The 23794-nt window shown below is 32.2% G+C and overlaps 1 long non-coding RNA gene across 1 annotated transcript; it reads left to right on the top strand.

Annotated features, from left to right (window-relative positions):
- Positions 1-1364: 1364 nt before the first annotated feature.
- LOC123710582 lies at positions 1365-6488 on the top strand. Its single transcript, XR_006753849.1, has 3 exons — positions 1365-1809; positions 5928-6026; positions 6357-6488. It is a non-coding gene; the product is annotated as an uncharacterized LOC123710582 (long non-coding RNA).
- The last annotated feature ends 17306 nt before the right edge of the window (positions 6489-23794 follow it).

The raw sequence follows: 23794 nt of genomic DNA on the forward strand, positions 1-23794 counted from the left end.
TATGTGATTGACCCTCTCCTGAAACGGTCAGAAATCATAATACAGCCTGCTGAAAAGTTCTCTAAGTAGTGGAAAAATCTAGAAACATTGCAGTCGACCCGTCTTCGTAACAATATTATTGTATATTAGATGATATTTATCTTCAAGTTTTTTGTTAATAAGAAAATATATAAGGATGTTTTTTTTAATATAACAGACACACATAAAAATATCGTAGGTAAGGTACTTTATAAAAATCATCTAGTTCCGCTTATACATATACAATATTATGCAACCTCAAATCTCACTAATGAACGGTAACTAATATATTTGAGGATAACACTCGAGCGAGGGCATTTGGATACGGAGATTGCCAATTAATGTTACATTCCTCCCAGCCTCCCTTTGCCCTCATAGTTATTCCGAATACCTTTCCCTGAGATTTATCTGTCTGGATATATCCCATCCTAATATTATAAAAGTAAAAAATATTACGTATAGACGAAGTCGTGAGCACCAACTGGTAATAAATAATTACTTCTTTTAGAGTCTTTCCGCAATGCGGAGTATCCTTTCAAACTTTCGTGCTCAAAGGTATGTGAAAACGAAATCTGAAATTCTATCCTTTAAATTTTATTAACGTGAAAGCTTTTGTGTATGAATCTGTTAATGGAAATTTGTTTCTCTATTGTTACACTTTGCTACTAAGACCTAATATAATAACGAAATGCGATTATAAAGAAAGAACAGTTGCATATCAAGAGGTTAATTTAAAATTATAAACATTCTCGTTATTTTTTAATAAAACGGTGTTACATGACGTAAACTGTCGTTATAGTCAATTGAAAGTGTTTGTATCATAAACGGTTTTGTCTATAATCCAACATGGGAGTGTACAATCGAAATGACTGCTATAAGCTGCATTAATTGCTTTTTGGATAATTGTTTTCAATTACGTTATGTTAAGTCCACACCACTGCGCAATATTTAATCGACTAATTTGTGATTAATTAATTAAATATATGTCTAGCAGCACAGTATTTCATAATATGTATATATCTAGTCTTTAGATTGTGTATAATAAAATATTATCAATTGAAAACCAGTGAATCAATCCAGTACATATTTAGGACTCAAGACTCCTGAGAAGCAACATAATTATAGAATTCAATAAAATTCAGGATTCTAGAGATCGAGTTAGCTATTGCTATTTTTTAGTATAAAAATTCTACCAAAATATTTAAGGGTTAATGTTATAATCGTTAAACTATCGATTATCTAATTTCATTATCTCGGGCATAAAATTATTCAATTCGTATTCTGATTGAAGTGTAGTCCGGGATGTCGGCTACAAGCCACTAGAGCTACGTCAGTCGTCTACGGGACGTAGCCAACGAGCTACGCTTCGTTGTAGCTATATCGCGAATCGAAGTTAATTATTTAGTGGGCTACGAGAGCTAATGGAAACGTGATTAATTTATTAACATACATCATTTATTATTCATTATTCGTATATTACAGAAACACTTATAGATTATAAGTATGAAATTAGATGTAAATATATTGGTTTAGAAATAAAAAAAGTCGGCGTCATTGCTAACAATATCGTTCTTTCGTTTTATATAATGGTAATTGATTGAAATTGTAGTTTGGACTCATTTATGAATGATTCGTTAGAATAGTCATAAAAAAATAATTATTTTATTAATATCAAGCGAGATTGTTACAAACATTCTGTAGGGATGAGAATAAAGATGTTTTCTTGTGCTATGTTCTTCTGTATATTGATGCTGATAGTGGATACGAGGATTGCTGCTTTACCACACACAAGTTTGTATTATTTTTATAGTTGTTTTATTTGTGTAGGAATTAAATTTCTAATTTCTTGCACACGGGTCAATAATTAAAATCTATTATTGTAAACTTAAATTTCCCTTTTTCGTAAATGATTAACAATTAGCTAATTTATACTTAACAGAACACAACAAGATTGAAGTTACATTCAGCTTAAGTCTTATATCTTTATTTCTTAAGGTTCGTGAATTGTTGAATAGTAGTAAAATTCCTATTATTCGAATACAATATTCGTTATTAAAACAAAGAAAAAGTAATAAACTTTACGTGCCGCACTACGTATATATATCGAATAATAAATTTAATGTTAGGGTTAACAAGTTTAATTACTTTACTTAGTACTAACTTTCAGGCTGTTTCACAGACCGTACTTAAATGATTTTATTGGACAAAGGTAAACGTTGAATATGTTTTGTTTAGAATCACGTCTCGTCATGTACAAGGTAAAAACATTTATGTGCTTATTACGTATATTTTGTAAGGCAACTGGTGCGACTAACAATCCGTAACAATAATTGCTATTCTCGAATAATTGAATCGTGCATTGTGAAGTGGGTAGACAGACAATTCGTTGTTTCAGCCTGTTGACATCCACTGCTGGACATAGGCCTCTTCGTTAAATTTCAAGTCCGCTACCAACACCTTTCTTCCACCCTCACCAGGGCGTCTGTCCCCTAGTGGAAGGCTGTCCAACGCTTCGCCGACTGGTCCTCATTCCACGATTTTTTTGGCCCATCAGCCATCCGTTCTTCGGGCAATATGACCCGCCCATTGCCATTTAAGGTTATACGGTCTGTTTGCTATGTCAGTGACTTTCATGTACGTATCTCGTCATTGCAAATTCGATTTAAGCAGTGAAGGAACGCAATCGCTGAAAATACATGTTTTAAATAACTAAAGGCTAGATAGCTGAGGTGGCTAGGATAGGCGGACTCTTCGACTGATCTCTTCCTCCATGTTGTTGTAGGAATGACATATTTCTCAAATACCTAGATAATTACGTTTTTCAATGTTACTGGAGCAAGCGCGTGTGAACGACGCGAGTCATTTCAAGACTTACTTGTTTTGAGACTCTCTGGAGGTCGAAGAGCATTCGGTTGAGATATTCCCGAGACTCTGTCATGATAACTTTATCATCCGGGGCATCTCAAGGGGGCAATTTACTCGCTATTAATATTAAGGCCTTGATAGTTACATTTAAGGTGTTTGAAGGCATCGCATGAAACTCATTCAGCTTGCGATAGTGATGGTTCATGAGAACTTTAGAAAACAGATTATATACAGGGCTCAGTAGTGCAAAAGGTCAGTAATTTTTAAATCGTGTTTAATCTCATTTTTCGAAAAATTTCTTCTTGTACCATGCTTTTGGCATGGTTATACTTTGGCAAAGCGGATGTGAAGAGTCTTTGAAGTATTCTGCGGATTAGTCTACCACCTGCGCTCAGCAGCTCATTGGTTGTCTTCGCTTAGTCTTTTATTGTTATTTAATTATTTCACAGCCATCTTTATCTGGTATAAGGGGATATCTGGTATGTCTCCAGTGTAATATCGGGTAAGTCGAGCTTGTGCGTCATTAGACACGTTAAAGGCACAACAGAAGAGGTATCATAATACCTCTCAATCTCGTTTTATACGTCGGATATAGTAGAGGCTTCTACACGACTTCCCTTTTCAGCCTGGTCAACCGGCTTTGCCCTATATATCCATTTCTTGGGAAAACTTTAAACCCTTTGTTGTCCTGGTATGTTTCCTCGACAATTTTTTTTTATTAAAGGAACGGATATCGAACCGTAAGGCACTACGTTATACCGTCGACAACATCAGATTTTGAAGTGGTAGGGCACGGCTTAGTTACAAGGTTACTTGAGAGTATCTATTTACGTTTTCTTTGAGGAAGGTTTAAAGTATTGAGTATAAGTCCATCGTTAAAATTATTCAGATATACATCACCATCCAGACAAAAAAAGCGATTTTGGAAATCAAGTTAGAATTTTTGTACCTATGTCTTCGACTTGGAATTGAGACGTACAGAGCGTCGACTTCATGAGACGAATACGTTTTGATATTGATATTCAAAATTCCTTTCACAATACGAATGTATTCCTATCAATGTATCCCATCACTTTCAGTTTTAACCCTATGCATCACAGTAACGACTTTAAATATTTGTCTTTGAGTTGACACGATGTAGTCTGAACCATGTCGATTTCTAATGAAACTGCATCAGGGCTCACCATATAAGGATTCTTCTTCTCAATGATGGTACATACATATACATACATAATATTTAAGTTTGATGTTAATATGTTAATAACGATAAATTATTGCTCTACGTTTCCGAGTTTTGTTTTATGCTCAAAGTGATGACGTATTAGTTTCGATAAATTGGGCTTACTTAATATTTAGTTTAGTATTCTTTGTCAAGGTTGATGTTATAAATATTTTATCGCATTTTTTTCGATTCTATTGATTAACTATTTTGATGCATATAAGATAATAAAGCACATTGTTACCAAAATTTCAGTATGCGGAAATTTATTGTAAACTATTCTTTATCAATTTATCCTACAAATAATTACTTTATGTCTATATTCTAAGAGAATTTTCCGCGATAAATGTAGAATCTTAAATAAATTTTGAAGAATAACCTCTTTGAATAAACATCTTTAAATTACAGTATTTTAAGATATTTCCGAATAATTCAGGTAACAAACGTGATTGTTATGTTGATTTCAGAATATAAAAGTTTGCGGTCGAAATCCCAAAGCAACACACCGTGTTGGAGTATTCATAAACTTTATTGTAACGATGATTGAATTTTTTATGAGTCTAACAATTATGTTTTTATCTTTTCGAATCATGAAATTTAATGATTGATAAAGATTTTTTTTCTAAAATATGAACTTTTTTATTTGATTTTTTAATATGCAAAAAATCATTTTTATGGAAAAATTAATTTGCATTGTTTCACCGAGTTCTTTTGCTGACGAAACATTCATTCGGACACAGAACGCTGTCTGCCAACCATTTTAACAATAAACAACCTTTAATATAAACTACATGCATGAATTTTTAAAAGCTATTTAAAAAAATATCTGTAAGAGAAGCTTTCAGCATTTTTGTGTAATTTACACTAAACATTAAACGTTAACATGGCAAGTACCTAATGAAATAAATTAAATGGATAAGGACATTATACAAAAGCGTTTAAAATATATCGTATAAATAGCTTGAATTTAGTCCAAACACGTTCCAGCAGTTTTTGGGTCGCCGAGAAAATAAAAATAGGAAATGCGGAGATTAAAGAGGCAAAGGAAAGTTTAGTCAGTTAAAATTGCGGTAAAAGGAATGTATGTTTAAACACACGCTTTACATAAAAGTATTTTTGCAAAAGAAATTAAAAAAAGCACTGCCATATATATTAAAAATAACGTTTTAACATCGTGTTATTAAATATAATTAATTCTTAACATTATAACAGTTACATTACGAGAGTCAGACTATAGTCTGACAGTCTCAGCGTTATTAGATAATGTAATTTCTATTTTTTTGTGAACTGCACTGATTAAAAGCTTTTTTCTATTAAAATATAGTTACCAAAATACCAAAAAATATTTACCAATATTAGGAATACATTTATTATATTCCCTTGACATATACATATATTGTGCAATCTTCCATTCCAAGTGCACAAAGCAAATTAGAAACGTGCTGCACAACACAATCGTATTAAATGTAGACTTGATTAGGTTTCGGTACTATTATATACTCTATAATACTAAGATTATATAATAGAGTAATAGAGCTTGATCTTATGGCTAGGTTTAGATTTACGGTTTATTGGTTATTTATTAAGTGGAATTGTAGTAACTTAAAATGAAAGCGTTGGTTCTGTTCAGTTCGTTTCCTAATTGTAATAACATTACACTTAACTGCAGATTGAATGTAGGCCAAGCTTACAAAAATGATTTAGAACCATAGACAATATTTCTAAACCTGTTTAGAAGTTTCGAATCCAGAAAACATCTACGTAAAAATGAAATTTAATCGTGTTTTATTTTCTTGACCATCAGTAACAAACAATATGTCAGCAGGTATCCAGCCTCGAAAATGTCATTTTGGCAATAATGCCAGTCGCGTCGGCATGTGTCCTGATGAACAACCCTATTGCACTACAGTTGCGTCAACTCCTAGTAAGTTCTTACCCTCTGACCTAATTCAAATATTAACTTACTAATTGAATTCTAATTACTATCTGTAGCGCGTTGAATATTTAAATTGGTAATACATTCAGATTAGACTTTTACGGTTTGTATGATTGCATGTAAATATACATACAGTGTAAACATTATATAACGACACTGAAGAGACTGCATTTTATGGCGTTATAGAGAATTGTCGTTAAATGGAGAGAATAAAACCTTAAATATAATACATGACTCCTACTTATTAGTCATGGTCAACAACAGTCTACACTTGTATAAATATGTCTATTTTGCATTCAATAATATTTTTTCTTACAGATTTAACAATTACTCTTGGCTGTGGAGCGGCTCAAGAGTCACCTTGCGTGTTGGAATACAAAACTGAATATCTGTTGACCTGCATATGTAATGACAATCTCTGCAATGCGCCTTACAATCCACAGTTACGGGACGAGCTGCTCAATTTTTCAACAAACTTCCCAGCGAATAGCGACGCCAATTTGACAGAGATATTTTTTAAATTCACGACGTACGCTAACGTCAGTAACGAAGCCATTTATGAAATGGTAACTGCAAATACGACTTCGACCTCAATAGCTCCCGTGACCTTTGCGAGCACCTCGACTAAAAACTCAACACACGCTCCTAAGTTGCCACGTGCTGAGGCATTAAAACATGCGACAATACCTCCTGATGATGATGAAGATGAGGGTGAAGGTAGTGGAGTAGACGAGTCCAAAGTACAAGAGCATGCGTCACCAGCCGCTCCAAGTTCATTTCTTCCAGCCAAAGAAAACGGCGCACCTTGTCTTTCTCTGAACATCTTATACTTTGTTCCTTTATTTCTTTATCCATACTTTTAATTCTATTTTAGAATTATGATTAACGTATCTGAAAATTTAGTAGGGTTGTTGACCTAATATGGGAGCAAATGACCTCTTTCGACGGTTTTTATTCATTGCAACAGTCATAATCAGTATAGGATAACACTTGTTATGCATAAATGCATAGTTGAGTACGTTGAAACTGATGATTTTAATGACTAGTTAAAATTTAGAGACCATAATAGATAGTACCCTGTGCCAATTGTACGAAACATTAATATTATTGCTTAGAATACTTTAATGGCGGGTTATTTATAATTAACGGTCATATTTTCGTGCCAATAGTTGGTAAATTTTTATCTACTTATATATACAGTACACAAATATGTCTATTTAAATCTTATTAAGGATTGTTGTACATTAAAGTGATATAGAGAAATTAAGCGGGATACTTTTAAAAATTATAATAGACATATATGCACACGAGTCGGGAGATTTAAGATCGCTCAATGTTTAATTACTATTAGCGTACATTGATATGGAAGTTGGACTTAGTTTTCTTCATATAAAATTTGCGTCTTTATTAAGATTTTGCTATAATTTATTAAAATAGGCATTTTTAAAGGCGTAAGTTACTAATTAAGATATAATATAAGGATTTCAAATGTGATTCCATTTCACTCACTGCAAAATTACTTATTACTAATAATTATATAGATGCCAGATCATATGATTCCATTTTTATGATGTACATTAGGTTAATGCTATTAATTATTAACATCGAAATAACTGCCCTGAGACCACTTTAAATATCTGAAGATATTGTCAATTATACAAGTATATATCTTTATTTTAGTTTGGTTATTATTATACATTGTATACTATTAATAAAGATTTAAAATATATCAAGTTACTGTATTTATTAAACACTTACAATCGTGATAAAAGAAAGTGTCGGACTTGTATACATGGTGAATATTTAATGTTATTATTATAATTGATTACTATTTAATGTATTAGCTTAGATAAGCTAAAAAAACTTTCCTTTGACTAAAATTAAAGTCAGTAACAAGTAAAATCAAAATTATATAAATTTGGTAATACCAAAAATTATATTTGATGATGATGACTGATGACACATGATTGTCCTCCACAAAGTATAATTTTTAACAAACCGATAGATTTGTGTTGGTCATGACGATTACACGTATGAATAAAGATTATACTTTACTTAATTACACAACTATTAATGTACGTAACGTGAAATTAAATATTAATTTATTCGATCTCTAAATTTATTAAAAATGTTTATACTAACTAAAAAATGAAATAATAAATGGCGAGCGAGAGGCGATCGGAGCTCTCTGAAGGGCCATCTCTGCGGTACTAGTGAAGGGCACTTGACAACTTTTTCAATACTTTCAGCTCTCCAAAGCCATTGTTCTTTTTATTATGATTCAAAATCCTCTTGAAATTGCGTAACCTAATTCCATACATTGACTTATTCACAGTTAAATATTAGAAAAGGTAAATTGAACTTCTAGTATATTTTTATATTTTAGCTGAGACGATAAAAGGAACGCTTTCTCTATGTGTATGAAACAGATTTTTATTATAGTTCTCTCATTAGCAATTCTTCTGTAATTCAAAGCCAGAGGAGGAGCTTTCACCTTTGTTAAACGTCGGTCAGTATCTCAACGGGATGTAGTTTTAAGCACCGTGATTAAAAACGATATTAAGCTACTAGTATCAACGTACTTCGCTCAAATTAAAATTCAATAAACCACGTCGCTTACGGAGACTTTCCACTTGACGGGTCTCTGTGATAAATCATTTATAATTACGTGGATTTTAACGGGAATAAAATTGGTTAATTGATAACAGTTGCTTAGTGATCTGTCTAGCGGATTGTTCTTATCTTATTTAATGCGAAACGAAATGTAAAAATCTTACTTATCTACAAAGAATAAATAAATGAAAATTACAGATATATCTGCCATAGATACTCTTGTAGGATAGTAATATCATATTTATTGGGTAGTATAGGGACAAAGGTTATTTTTGTGACATAACTCGTGTATCAATCCCTTAGCTCCACAACCCTTTATCCGTATGGTAGTTCTGTAACTGTTTCGTCTTATTTTTTTCTTTGTGAGGATGAGCTATTTCCACGTTGATAAGACATGACGGTGTACTTACTACTTATGATATAATTCTTAAAATTAAATTATTCTTAGATTATTTACGTATTCTTCGTATAAATACATACAATATAGGATTTTATGTTTATTTAGTTTTCTCTTTCAAGTGACGTTCTCAGATTTAATAAAGCTACGAGCACAGCGAAACGTTTAAGATTTCACTGATTTACTTCGCATACATTTACAGAGAACAATTTAAAGCGGAGTTTAATTTACTAAAAGTCTTTAGGGGTTTCCTTAACATCCCTTTAATATTAAGGAGTTATAATGATTAGATATTACATTCTACGTATATAAATTATAGCTCTAATTATTCGAATTTAATTTAAAAGATTTTTGTATAAAATTGCAAATAGGTTACAATAATACACTTTTATAACTAAAAGTTTTTCTTAGTAGTATTGTCTTTTGTTAAAATAGCTTTTACACATTAAGAAAAACACTTTTTGAACGGATTAAAGCTATGTATTATTTTTAAAACTTATAGTAAGTTAAAGCTATGTAACTTATAGTAAGTTTTAAAAATAATACATAGCTTTAATCCGTTCAAAAAGTGTTTTTCTTAATGTCTAAGTGTTTTTCTTAGTTTTTGTCAGTGTAATTATTTAAATACTACCAACAAAAGCCAACTTTACACATTTTTTCACTTCGTTAAGTTAAAAATTTCATTTTTGCCAGGGGAGTTAAATTATATAAATACATAGTTCAACTAAGATCACGAAGTAACAGTATATGTAAATAATATTTTAGTATCACGGCGAGACAATAAAAAAATACTACCAAATGTAACACACAGTCTACAGACTGTATTTGTTTTATTCATTCATTTATTAGGAAATTTTTCTCTTTATCTCTCTCTTCTCTTATTATTTATTTTTCTTTTTATCTTTTATAACCTTACGCTAGCCTAAAACTATCTACATGATGTTTATAAAAACCAAACTGGAATGAAATAATAAGCAAGGCTTAATCATTGCACTAATTAAAAAAGGTTAGGACCTAGGCCTGAGGCTAACAAAAACAGTATACGTAATTTTTTTTTGAAGACGATTGAGAAGAGACGAAGTCGTAAATAGCTCTTAACAGAGTGCTTTAATTAAATCATGTGATAACATTAAGAATTGGATAGTTAAATAATTTTAAACAAGTTGGTAAAACAGTAATTAGCACATAATTACTTTAGGGCAGATTGGCTCCACCATATACAATGTTCCAAAGTCGTAACAATAAAACGCTCACAAGTTGTAGACTGGGTTTTGTGCCCCTCGGCATCTGCAGATGAAACTGACTGATGTAATAATACCAGGGCAAATGAACTGCAGCTGTGTGTAATGGAATGCTAGGAAGAAATATGCTTAGGCTATCTTGTCATTTAAGAAGGTATGTGAACGTTTACCTATATAAATGATTTCTACAACTTTCTAGAATAGTTAAAATTGCAATCAATACTTTATTTCCACAAGTAAAAGATAACAATAATTTATAGTTATTGTGGTTTTTAGCGTACGTCAATTTATATTTATAAGAATTGGAAAAAAATAGACATGTATGGTAGTTATTTATTCTTCCTTTGTGCTGGGTACGCAACTTTTTAGAAGTGACGACTATGTGTATAGAGGTTTAGCTTACTACAACTATAGAATAAAAATACAAACAAGCATTGATTATCATGCTTTTGCTTTTGACATAAGATTACATGGCAAATTATCTTTACCGAAAACTTCGTGTCAATATACTTGCACGTTGTAGGGATACATATGTATTATTTAAAAATAATTTGAGTAGTAACGAGTTAAACAAGATTTTTTTTTAATTTAAAAATCAACACTAACAACAACAAGGAACATATAAAACTCAAATCTTTCTTCTTTACCATATAAGAGTGAATGAATTACTTCGATTTAGAAAAATCTAAGCAATTATTTCAAATTTCTTTATACAATTATGAAGTGTATCCAAAAATGTTATTTCTTTCTGTTACGATGGTAGTATTTGGCCACGCGATATGTGTACATTTTTAAACTTTTTGATAGAGATTAAAAAACCAAAGGAGGATATATTTGCCACATTAAATTGTTTACACATATAAGTTAGTAATTTATGATAGAAAATAATGTTAAATATTTAAGTTACCTCCAGTTAATCACAAAAGATGCTAGACCAGATTACGTCGATCGCAGGCGATTTGCAACGTCGAGTTTATTAATTTTTTCAGGAGTATACATCCGGTCATATGAAGAAATAGGCAAGCAGGGCGTTGTATATAAAACATGGCATGGTATTATAGGCGATGCGACGTGCTGGTAATCTTTTGAGTAATTAATTATTCCGTAATTAACAGTATTTATTTCGTCAACATCAAAGAGAGTAATACTCTGTTGGCGAAGTCTGACAAGTTTAAGTTGTTACGGTCGTATTTAATATCACGGGATACGGCAACGTATGCTAGGAATACCGGTATTACAGTGGATTAAGTGGGCTAATAAACTTGGAAATTGCTGCGAAATTCTTACTCCACCTTTCCTTAATTAGCCTAGTTTTAGTACTTTCTTGGAATCAGTAAGTGGATATTCAATTAAGTCCGTAGTTTAAGCTCAGTTTAAGCTATGCACTCTTTATCTCACCTAAATTTAAATATCCGATCATACATTATAACTTAATTTAGTTCAATTTAAATTACACGGACAAGAACGGGCGGAGCAAAGCTGCATTTGAAATAATCCATTCAAAAGAAATACATGTAAATTCAATCGTAATTTATTAGAACTATAATAATTGTAGATACCTTTACTCGAATTTAAATATTATTGTATAGCTTTTATTCATTTCATTTCAGTACTGCATTCAAGTTTCTTTTAAACATAATATAGCCTTTGAAAAGCTACATTTTCTCTTCATTAAAACATTTTAAGCCGAGTGGTAAAATTTTAAGCGAACTACAAAGAGAATAAAATAGGTCAAGTTAACGTTCGTTCATAACCGATAGAGTTTTTGTTTTATAAGAATTCTTAAAATGAGGACAAGGGACGCACTGAAATCATAAAGAATTACGAAGGTGAGTCGCGTTCTGTCTTCGTTTTTATGAGTGAGTTCTAACCTCACAATTTATGTAACTGAAAAAAAAGTTCTTACTTACTACTTTCTACTAGACTTATTTAAACAGATTTTAGTTTCAAAATATTGTTAAGTGTATAGAGAACGGTACTAAAACTAATTATATTAGGTTGGGTTTACACATTAAAAAAAGTCATTAATTAAAGAAGTTAATCAGGTATTCTCAATCTGTTAAACATTTGTACCTTGTATGGATTTATACAGTGCCTTGTGCCAGCGTACACACATTTGTCGAAATATTGTAGGACTTAAGAACGATATTTTGATAGCTAATCTGGAACCAAAGTTTGCACTCCGATACATAAATTAAATACAATTAATGTTCCTGTTTTGTATATGTATGAGTTGGTTTGTTCTGCTAACAATACCGAGAACGGATGTCTTCCATTTATCCATCATAATACCCAGCTAATGTACAAAAGAGGCTGGGATTCTCAAAGGAAATGTATTTAGGGCCGTTATTTATTGTTTTCTTCTACACCGCAAAGTTATAATGAAATGTTTCTAACATGTCAACTTTTAAATGGTTATTTCAGTAACATTATTTTACTTCTTATGCCTCATGATATTTGGATAGTTTAAATTTAGTATTATTTAAGTGACTTGGGGAATAATATATAATATAACACATAACACAAGCTAAAATATATGTTTTATACATTTAAAAAATAATTATCGTGATTATCTACGATCAATATTGTAGTAAAAGTCTTGCTCAAATTTCTTCTCGAATAATAAAAATATTCGCTTTGGATTTCGTTATTTATGTACCCGTAAACGACTAAAGTCGATATTTACATTTATGTGTAGGTATTGGGGTGGCTAATACGATTTCAAGTTCAACCAATCAAGGGTCTAGATAAATACTCTTCCTTACCACAAATATCTGCCTTCGGGCAAACTCGAGACAAGCTGATTGCCATTTTATCGCCTCACTGAATCCTATTTTATTGCATTATGTTATTTGCCCATCTAGCTTTTTTACGACTTCTAATATTGTGCAGAAAATGGGTGAATATTTTCTATGAAAGTTTTGCGTATTCGTGCCTCTCAAGCATCATTATAGATATATATTTTATCAAGACATATGAATATGAATGTCAATTGCCTTAAGTACGAATAAGTGCACACTAACATATCAATTATGAGCTGAAGTACGATTAGTAAGCTTACTAGATTGGTCGAACAACTACGAGTGTATTTCGACTACGTCGCTACTTTTGATTGTTATAGAGAGTTGGATATGGAATTTAAAACTAAGACGAACATTTATGCTCAATTAACCAACGTTAATCATAGTAACTGATATCAGCTAATACAATATGTTTTTTAGTTCTAGTAACAATACCAGGCCTAGTCAAGTTAAAACAGAACTGGGTAGGGCCGGGTCACAGGTGCGAATATAGCGAGGGTTTCCACAAATACGTTTTGCTTTGCAAATAGCCGACATTATTCAACGTGTACCTCTCTTCTCTTCTGGGAATTTACTTTTTAATATTAACATAACAACATTATTTAACAATATAATATATAGTCTATATATAATATGCCATATATATAGACTATATGGCAAAATGTCAGAGTATAATGTATCTAGCAGTTTGATTCCCTGTGAGATATTTTCATTTGGAAATCATCAGGAGCTCGATAATTTCAATTAATTGTCATGATTGCTCCAAGAAGTATTGGGAAATCGCAATTTTCACACCGGAGAATCTATTTCTGCTATTTGTTAGTTTCTAATTTAATTAAAGTCCTAGTAGTCTCATTATCGTAACAGAAACAGCAATTGTCATAATACTACATAGACGATCGACTGGTCAAGCTGTACATGTATATAATACCATCAATCAATACTAAACAAACGTACTGCATATGTTTCTATATACGCTATGATTGCATCAATCTGTTGCAATAATTATAGGCCTGGATGACAGCTCGATGTGACCACTACAATTACCTATTATTAGAAGTAAGTAATAAACAATAAATACGGTAGATAACATCTTTTTTTATTACACAGATAGTAGTAATAATAGAAATAATAAAACATTAAAAAAAATTAAAAAAATCATTTAAAATGTTTGGGCCCTGATGTTCAATTAACCATGATGTGCGAAGTTTTTAAGAACTATGGAGCAAGGATTCATCAATCATTTTATTTTAAGCGGTAGGCGGGTTAGCTCAAAAATTATTTTTGTTTTACAAAACTAACAACCAATACTTCAAGCACATGACCAACGAGCCGCGGTGGTAAGTAATCAAACAATGAAAGTAATTTTGAATTTCATTTAAATAATGTATAGATTCGTTCTACATGTGACCCCATTCGCAGGTTGAATAATTGAGTAACGTCACACGGAGCGAATAACACCTCGCAAACTAGCCAGAAATTAATATTATTTTAATGAAAATGGAATACGTAATTATATCATTTTATTTTCCACGTTTAATACTTTTTGTGAGCGTGTTATGTTAAAACTATTGTTCTGGTGTCTATTACGTCTATAGTAAACACGATGTCTTAACCATATATAGAAGTAAATCGAAACTCTAAAAAAAGAAAAAAAATCAGTAAATAATAACAACCTTCAATCTTTATAACCATATAATACGAGTATTTTCTTCATTCGCTTAAAACATGCGAAGCTGGGATTTTGAGGAGGTAATCTCAGTAAAATGTTCGTATAAGCGTGGCTATATTGCAAAGGAAAGTGGTGTAAGTGTAGTCGGCATCCCCGGGAAACTCAATAAAGCTCACAGCTATCCGCAGTCTGAGCTACATTTGTTGATATATGTCTGGGATATGAAATGGTTTTGCGGTGAAAATGGGGTACGTATTGATTAGGGAAACCGGAATGATTTCACGTTTTATTTATTTATTTACAGACTATTCATGGCCAAATTCTGACTAAAAATAACATAAAACTAAATATTATACTATTACAGGAAACCTGCTATACATTAATATTTTCCAAGTATATTTTAAAACTTATTACGTTAGTAAGTTATCATTTGTTTTGTGTTTATTGAATTAATAAATTATATATCTTAAACGCAAGGGCCGCAATAGCTAGTTAGGATAATGGTAATATATTAGTGAACTGACCTAAATAGAAGAGCTGATGATGTGTCACTAAAATCAAACAAGAAATGGCGGGTTTTTTTTATTTTCTTTTGTGATTGAATCGCAGCTCAATCATAAACGGTTCCACGGTTTTATTTTATTGTATACGACTGCAGTAAATCGACACGAGTCTCAGGATCTGATGTTAGGTGAAAGGCTGTCAGTTGCCACAATATTTTAACAACCCTTTCAAAAAGTGGTATGGTATAACTAAAGGAAACCATTTAATGGATTTGATTATGAGTCTACAGGCAGCTGACTTCGTGGTGGTGATACGTTGCAAATAGATTCTTAAAATGACACTTGTAAGTAGAACAATAAACAGAATAGACAGATTAGACAAACGGAATTCATTTTTAAATACAGTGTAATCAACAAGATTTAAAATGTTTCATATTGAAAGTTTTAAAATCAAGCGGACCGTCGCCTGCAGTGACGAGCCTATTGTGTTTGCGAACCTTAAAGCTCCTCTGTGCATTGTAAAGTGTAGCTACTCGTATAACAGTCGAAAACAGATATCAACTTTACATTAATGACGAAGAAGACTTTGTTGTTTTGTTGTTGTTGTTTAGATTTAATGAGTAGATAATAATTAACTAATTTGTGTAATAAACATTGTGTTTGCTTCACTTCGGTAACGCAGAGTATTTTCAAATGATATCTATCGATTAAATCGTAAATGATAGTTTCATAAATAAATAGATGTTATATTGGAAATTGGTAAAATGCATAAAAGAATATTAACTTATCTATATATATTTCTTATATCGTCGTAGTAGCATCGACGTTGCTAAGAAAATGTAAATTTCATTTTATTTAGCAGACAATACATCACATGAATCCATAATATACATGAATACATACTGTAATGAGACTTTAAATTGTTTTAAGGTAAAAACAAAATGGTTGGTACCGTAAGCAGTTTAAGGGATGCGATATAATTTAATAGTCTTAATTAAAACGTTGCTAAAACCTAATAACCTAACCTAAATGCAATCCAAAGTTAAATATGTAATTTATAGCATAAATAATTGATACATACAGTGTATGTACATGAACATTATGAACATGTATTAATTTTATTATGAAATTGCCTCCATTTCAATTTATGTACAAATTTCTAATAAATTAATATACAAAAAAAAATAAGTCCCATAAATCAAACAAAGGTTTCTCAGTAACAGTTTTACTAAAATCTTTTAACGAATAGAAAGGCATTAACTTCTAATATCTGCTTCATAGTACAATGATCATAAATTAGGTCGGGTTAACGTCCAGTAGACTAGCGTGCCAAACTATCCATATATACCTATAGTTTAAATGTAAATCTTTACGGACGGGTCGGGCGTCATATCTATGACTTCAAATATATATATAAAAGGCCTAATACATCTGAGCAAAACTTCTTACGGCAATTCCAGTCAAACTCGCTTTAGCTTTAAATGGCTGAAGACGCATAATCAACCAATGTCTACGCTGTGTGAAGTGACTGGTGAGTGAAATCATTATTTGAAGTTTATAGGACACGGGTCTGATATTATATGTGGTTTACTCAGGCATTATTGTATGTTTAATAATTTTTTTTATTTATGCACACTTTGAAACCCATTATTGTGCAATTATGAACCCGGAGCGGACAGCTAGTTGTTTCATAAAGAAATCTTAGTATTCTCAACTCGGGTACGAGTGGGGTCAACACTGCCAGTTTTAAGTTTGAACGTGGCGGCTTGTCTTTAACATGCAAGCGGTTTCCAACTTTGCTTTAATGCACTTTGAAACTTTTATGCTTTAACGACCTTAGATATTTTTACTAGAAAGGCACCAAAGCGGTTTAAAAACATACACACAAAAACGAATACTTAATCACATTATCTATAAATTGCAAGTCGATTTAAAATAAGAACTGAAATTCCCAGTCTCTCATACACATTATATGTTTATATATAAAATACAAGTCGTACTTACGAACTGTAGATTTTTCAATAAAAGTTATTCTTTCTAGCCTATGCTTTCAATGCGCCATCTATACTTAATCATTTTCGCCACTTACTTAATTTAGAATGTAATGTCACTATTAAGTATGCTATTAAGTGGCATGTATCCAATCCATTAAAACCATGGGTTTAGTTTTTATTAGTACCATTTGCATTTTTTAAGATGCATTATTTTTGTAAAAGTTTGCCTAAATTATTTTTTTCCATTTAATTTCTAAAAAGTATAAATTTGGCAACTTATTTATACGTTGTAAATCAGACCTCCACCAGGAAAAACCAACAAACAATTTACTTTTACTTGTTCTCTATAAAAGCTGATACCTTGTAAGGTGGACAAATAGATTGAATACAAAACACACAATGGACATTAGAGAAAAATTAATTTCTTTGTACTATACATAGTGAAACATATATTTGGGACATGATCCAATGTTCTGTACCAAATCGTGCTTGTGGCGGAATAAATATTTTTTGTTGTGATTTCTTGCTTTCTAGTATAATATATATTAACATATACGGTGCACATAAATGCATTATATATTATTAATATTAATAAATGCATTATATATTATTAATATTAATATTTATGAATTCAACTACCTTTATTAACAATGACAGCTCTTCACTAGAGCACATATATCAGAACATTACAAACACAACATCTCTATATAGAAATAAGACAAATATTTTAAACTTGGAGCAGGATCTTGTTCTACTTACCGAAGTTAATCGAAGTTGGTTCGGGTTTCAGATTCAATTATGTGCCTGAACAGAATATCCCTTTAAATATAAATCAAGCGCCTAAAGGTTATGTATCAGCGTAATAACTGTGAATCCTATCAATCACTTTAACGTCGTATAAGAAATAGAAAACATATTGATTCTATGGGGTGTTAAGATATAAGAGATATAAAATTTATTAATTAGAGTAATGATGTTATAATATATGGTTGGAGCTCCAAACCTAAACCAAAACATTAAACTTGTCACAAAAATAGTGTGTCAGATTATTTCCCAGAAATTGTCGTCTTTTCGACGCCCTTCATTTGAGACCAGGTAAAGACGAAAATCCTTATTTCCTGGCAATTTTATAGTTAATAACAAAAACTATTTGCAAACAGAGTTGGACCCTCAGATTTAGGATGGTGACTTAGCGCGACAATTAATGCTGTATGTTACAATCCTACACATCTTTGATGTACGATAGTAAGACTTAGACTCGATTCTAAATCTTACCCTAAGTTTTAGAATTATTATCACATGCCAAACAGGTACTTGATTACGTAAAGCAACGTAAAAGTAACGCCCAATTTTAAATTCGTACGATTTTCAATTTTGCATATTTCCTACGGTATATAATAGTCATATTTATCCCGCCCATGAGTTTTGAAGATAAATTGCAAAAGGCAAACCAATTAACGTTTTGAACGTGAGTTGAATTAATGCAAAATAAAATTTAAATAACCATTTTTCGTATTGTCATCGTGATGTTGATACAATAACGACATTTAAGAAATAATATGTATAGTATTAGGCAATTGACGGTTTCTCTGGTCGTTATTGTTTATAAGTAACTTATTTAAATTGAAACTTTTTAGGTTGCTTATTAAATCGTATTGTAAAAATAAAATATATCGTATCATAAGTTTTTGTACGTCGGTTTTTAATAAACGTTTCAATTTTTAATTTTACAACATTGTATTGTCAAAGCGATAAGAAACGAAACACAATAAAGGAATGTTTAATAAAATCAACACATGAACACTCTGGTCTATCGTTTGTAAATAACGATCTATTTAATTCACATTTGGTTCGAACACGTAAATTTGCGTAGACGAATGACATCTGTTTCCGATAATGTTACCCTTTTTATCTTTCGTGCCAGTGTCAGCGTGACAGCGCGCCTAGCCCTCGTTTCCATCAAACATGGCTTTATGTATAAGTCTTATCACGATAGACCACCCGATCATTCGATTCAGGGCTTAAAGTAGTTAATGCAGAATAACTATATATCTATCTATATAATATGAACGCGAAAGAATTTTAGATCGTTTAGTACACATACATAACATTTACCACATTTGTTAAAAAATTTACAAACATTAAACATAAAATTTTCGTAATGTACTGGATTTATAAAGATTAATTTTTCTGTTCCAAATTTAAATTATAAGAAATAGAAAAGACCGTTGCGAGCTATGACGCTGCCAAGTGTATTAATAAAATGTTGAGAATTTATTAATTTCGAATAACAACAAGGTAATAAAGATGTAATTACCAGTATTATTTAAGACAATACTTTTATAAGCACTTTATTTGAATTGCTTACATATTTACTAAATTTACCTGAAATTCTATGTCCACCTTATAATACACTATAAAAAATATAATAATATTGGGTTTATTTATTTTTAGTAATTTTCTTATGGATCGTTTCGTTTATTAATCTTTCTTATTCGGCTATTGAAGCTAAAATAAAGAATCCACCTGTATACTGATACGCAGTTTATTTTTGAAGTCCTGATATAATATATTACAGTTCCATCCGTAAAGAGAATTTAAATTCAGTATATTCATACAATTGTATATATGTGCACTCCATATTTGTTGGCAAACTCAATTCATGTTTGGAACAGTATCTGCTCACAAATACGTTTATGTATAACGGTCATATACAATATTGACTATACTATATACGCTTATATAGTAATAGATAAACTTTTCACAATACTCAGAATTACTTTATTCACCATAGACACTTAGTTCATTACGTAGGTTAATAATACAAACACGCAACTAAAGTCATGGGAGTCAACGGCCCAAAGAAACATAAAAAATATCAAGTTGCACATTGTTATCGGAAAAATCATCAATTGTCTGCATTCTTTTTTCAATGATTTTGTTAGTCAAAGTCAAAATCAACAAATGATTTTGACTTTACGTAACACGATGTACACTTTTGAACGACAATAAAGAAATACATATTAAATGCTTCTAATTTTACATTTACTGCCAGTTCCAACACTCTTTTTAATCGCCAAGTTTTATTATTTTACATAATGTTTATAAGGAGCTGTAACAATTACACAATGTTCCACAAGACATTGTAAGTAATTAATAATTAAAAAAACATTAAAAACAAAGATTCAGCTATTAGGCAGGGAGGACACACTTACATTCTCGTGGGAACAACACGGAAGTACATAGCAGAAATAACTACCGTATACACGAATTTAAGTTCGACCAGTTACCACAAGTAGCACTCGTTCACGAGTATGACGCATGGCCAGCAATCGGCCCCCTCGCCATATTTTAGGTAGACAAATGAAATGTGAACTTGACTACATAAAAAAATACTAATTATACTGAAATTATTTGATACCACATGGACTACGGTTTATTCCTACTTTACATTAAAACAGTCGTAGATGTTGACGATCGCACCCGGGTCTGGACATGCAGCCGAGAGATTCACAGTCAGTCACGTTACCTCTTTATGCTCGAACAAATCATATCCAAGCACTAGGATCGTTTAAATATTCATTTGTATTATAATAGGCCTAAGCTAGAAGCTTTACTTTAACGTACGATTTGAATTTATTTATTAACAAGACTTGAGTCTCACTAGGGATTTTGGGATATTGAAAAAATGTATACAAGTGCCTTGGAAATAATTAATGTCTTGAGTCCTATAATTATGCAAGCTATATTATATACTATTCTTTTTAAAGACGTCTATATTTTCCGCACCCACGAAATATTCTCATAATTGTATTGACTTGCCTACTTACTTATATGTAATTATATTAAAGAATTCTTTAAACTTCCTTGTGACTGACTCCCATGGGGATAAGGATTTAATGTCAGTTGCATTACCCCACAAAATAACACCATATGACGGAATACTAACTTTAAATAACGTTGTGGTTTTTCTTAGCTTCATCGGGTCTGGAAAGACCCCACAAATAATTAAATATTATAGCTAACTCTAAACTGATAGCATTGATTAAATAAACACTTATACACCCCAAAGATCTTTAGGTTTTTAAATGTTTTTTTTTAATATCATTGCAGCGAATGCGTCTAAATATAAAGTCTTAATTGCATACAGGAACATTATTCTGCAATAATAAAAGGGCGGCTGATGGTGCAGAATTTAGAACGTTGGTTGTTTTTTTTTTTTTTTTTTTTATAAAATAGGGGGCAAACGGGCAGGAGGCTCACCTGATGTTAAGTGATACCGCCGCCCATGGACACTCTCAATGCCAGAGGGCTCGCGAGTGCGTTGCCGGCCTTTTAAGAATTTGTACGCTCTTTTCTTGAAGGACCCTAAGTCGAATTGGTTCGGAAATACTTCAGTGGGCAGCTGGTTCCACATAGCGGTGGTGCGCGGCAAAAATTGCCTTGAGAAACGCTCAGTCGTGGAACGTCGGACGTCGAGGTGATACGGGTGGAATTTTGTATTTTGCCTCGACGTCCGATGCTGAAACTCAGCTGCAGGTATTAATCCGAACAACTCCTCTGAACACTCTCCATGGTAAATGCGGTAGAAGATGCAGAGTGACCCCACATCTCTACGCAACGCCAAAGGATCGAGCCGCTCGGAGAGGGATTGGTCATCGACGATTCGAACCGCTCTTCGTTGGATACGGTCAAGTGGAAGGAGCTGGTACTGGGGAGCCCCCGCCAAGAGGTGAGAACAGTATTCCATGTGGGGCCGTATTTGCGCTTTATAGAGTTGCAAGCGGTGGCCCGTCGTGAAGTACCGTCTCGCCTTGCTGAGCACACCAAGCTTTTTGGAGGCTAATTTAGCCTTTCCCTCCAAATGACCGCGAAACTGAACGGTTGTATATGAATACAACTTTTTACTAACATTGCAATCATGCAATGTTAGTAAAAACTCTTCAAATGCAGAGGATACATCGAGGTGGAACCAATTATTTTGCCGTTTAGTAGGTGAACCTTATATTCAGTATCCTTTTTAGAGAATCCTTCAGTCTCCTCGTTCATTACTTTCCAAGTAGCCTTTATCTTATCAGAGCTGTTTCTATTTTAAAACTTAAATGTTGCGCGTGTGTTTTTCATTATATAATTCATAAAATTTTAGCCTTTTCTTGTGTAGCTTGACCAAAAAAGTCTTGGAGTGAACAACTATTTTAATACATCAATAAATGAACGCAAAAAGGAGGAAAGAAAGAGACGAAGATAGAAAATATTATGCCTATTGGTTTTTAAAAATATTATCAATACAGCGGTAAGTTTTAAGGTTATAGGGTAGATTTGGAGAGCGGGGACGGGGTCAAATATTATTTCTTGAACATATTCAAGCCATTTACGAGCAGGGTACGTCTTATACACGTATCGTATGATGGCCATCGATTTAGTGCCAAATATGTTTTAGTGAAGAACATTTAGTAAGACTTTGTTAGATTTTATTGGATATCACACACATTTTTTTAAGTGTATTAGTATATAAGAATTTAAAAAAGAAACGCTAAGGAAACGTATTTCATTAAATCCTGTTACATTGAATACTTTAGTAATAATCTTCTTGCAGCCCTGAAAGTTTGCGGCACCAGGGACCGATGTTCAAGTCATCGTTATTCAGAAGAACTCTATTCGGTCGGTAAATATCCATTTGTTGTGTTTATTGCTTTTGATCTTGACATTTTACTCAATTTGTACATCTTGTATGCCTCGGAATGGCAAAACTAACACAACACACACAACTTATTTAAGTTGTATTTAAGCTTAAGCCTTCAGCTAAAATAAACTTAAATCAGATTTAAACATCACTTATAATAATGACACGCATGGAGAACTTGTGGTATCATCAGTATTGTTACGAGCTAGGGGATCGGATAGAAAATGCCGTAGATTTCTTCAAGGGTTTATTTCTTGACAAATCAATGAGGAATTTATGGACACAAAATTAATTGCAAAGATTCACTAATAACACACAAAAACACAGTCACTAAATACTTCACTTATGCACACTTCACACAGTACTTTATCACTTATATTCACTTTATTCGCACTTTATCGCTTCGGTGTTTCTCTCGTGTAATCGCATTCAAAACTAAGTGACTAGTCGCGTTTCGGCTCGCTTATATATCCCTGGGAATAATTCTAAACAATATTCGAGAACTTTCTAGGCGGGCTTGCTACTGAGTAGCGATTGCACAATTCTAGAACGTCCGCACTCTTTGTCTCTTTCGCACGTTGCTCCGTCCTTGTCGTACGGCGTTCTAGAGTGCTCGTCTAGTTTCGAGAAAGTTCTGATCTTCTCTCTCTCTCTCTCTCGTATCATTTCGTCCTTAGAAAGTTCGGTCTAGAATATTCCTTCACCAAAGGGGTATAACTAGGCCTGAAAACGCCTGAAAACGGGTCTCCTGAAAACTACACCACTCTACTACACATGTTCTGAAACCGACTGAAAAAAGGTTTCAGCTTCCTGAAAACTAGGGTAACATTATGGAAATTACAATTTTCTAAT

Source organism: Pieris brassicae, chromosome 1 (assembly GCF_905147105.1).
Source record: "Pieris brassicae chromosome 1, ilPieBrab1.1, whole genome shotgun sequence".
Lineage (NCBI taxonomy): Eukaryota > Metazoa > Arthropoda > Insecta > Lepidoptera > Pieridae > Pieris > Pieris brassicae.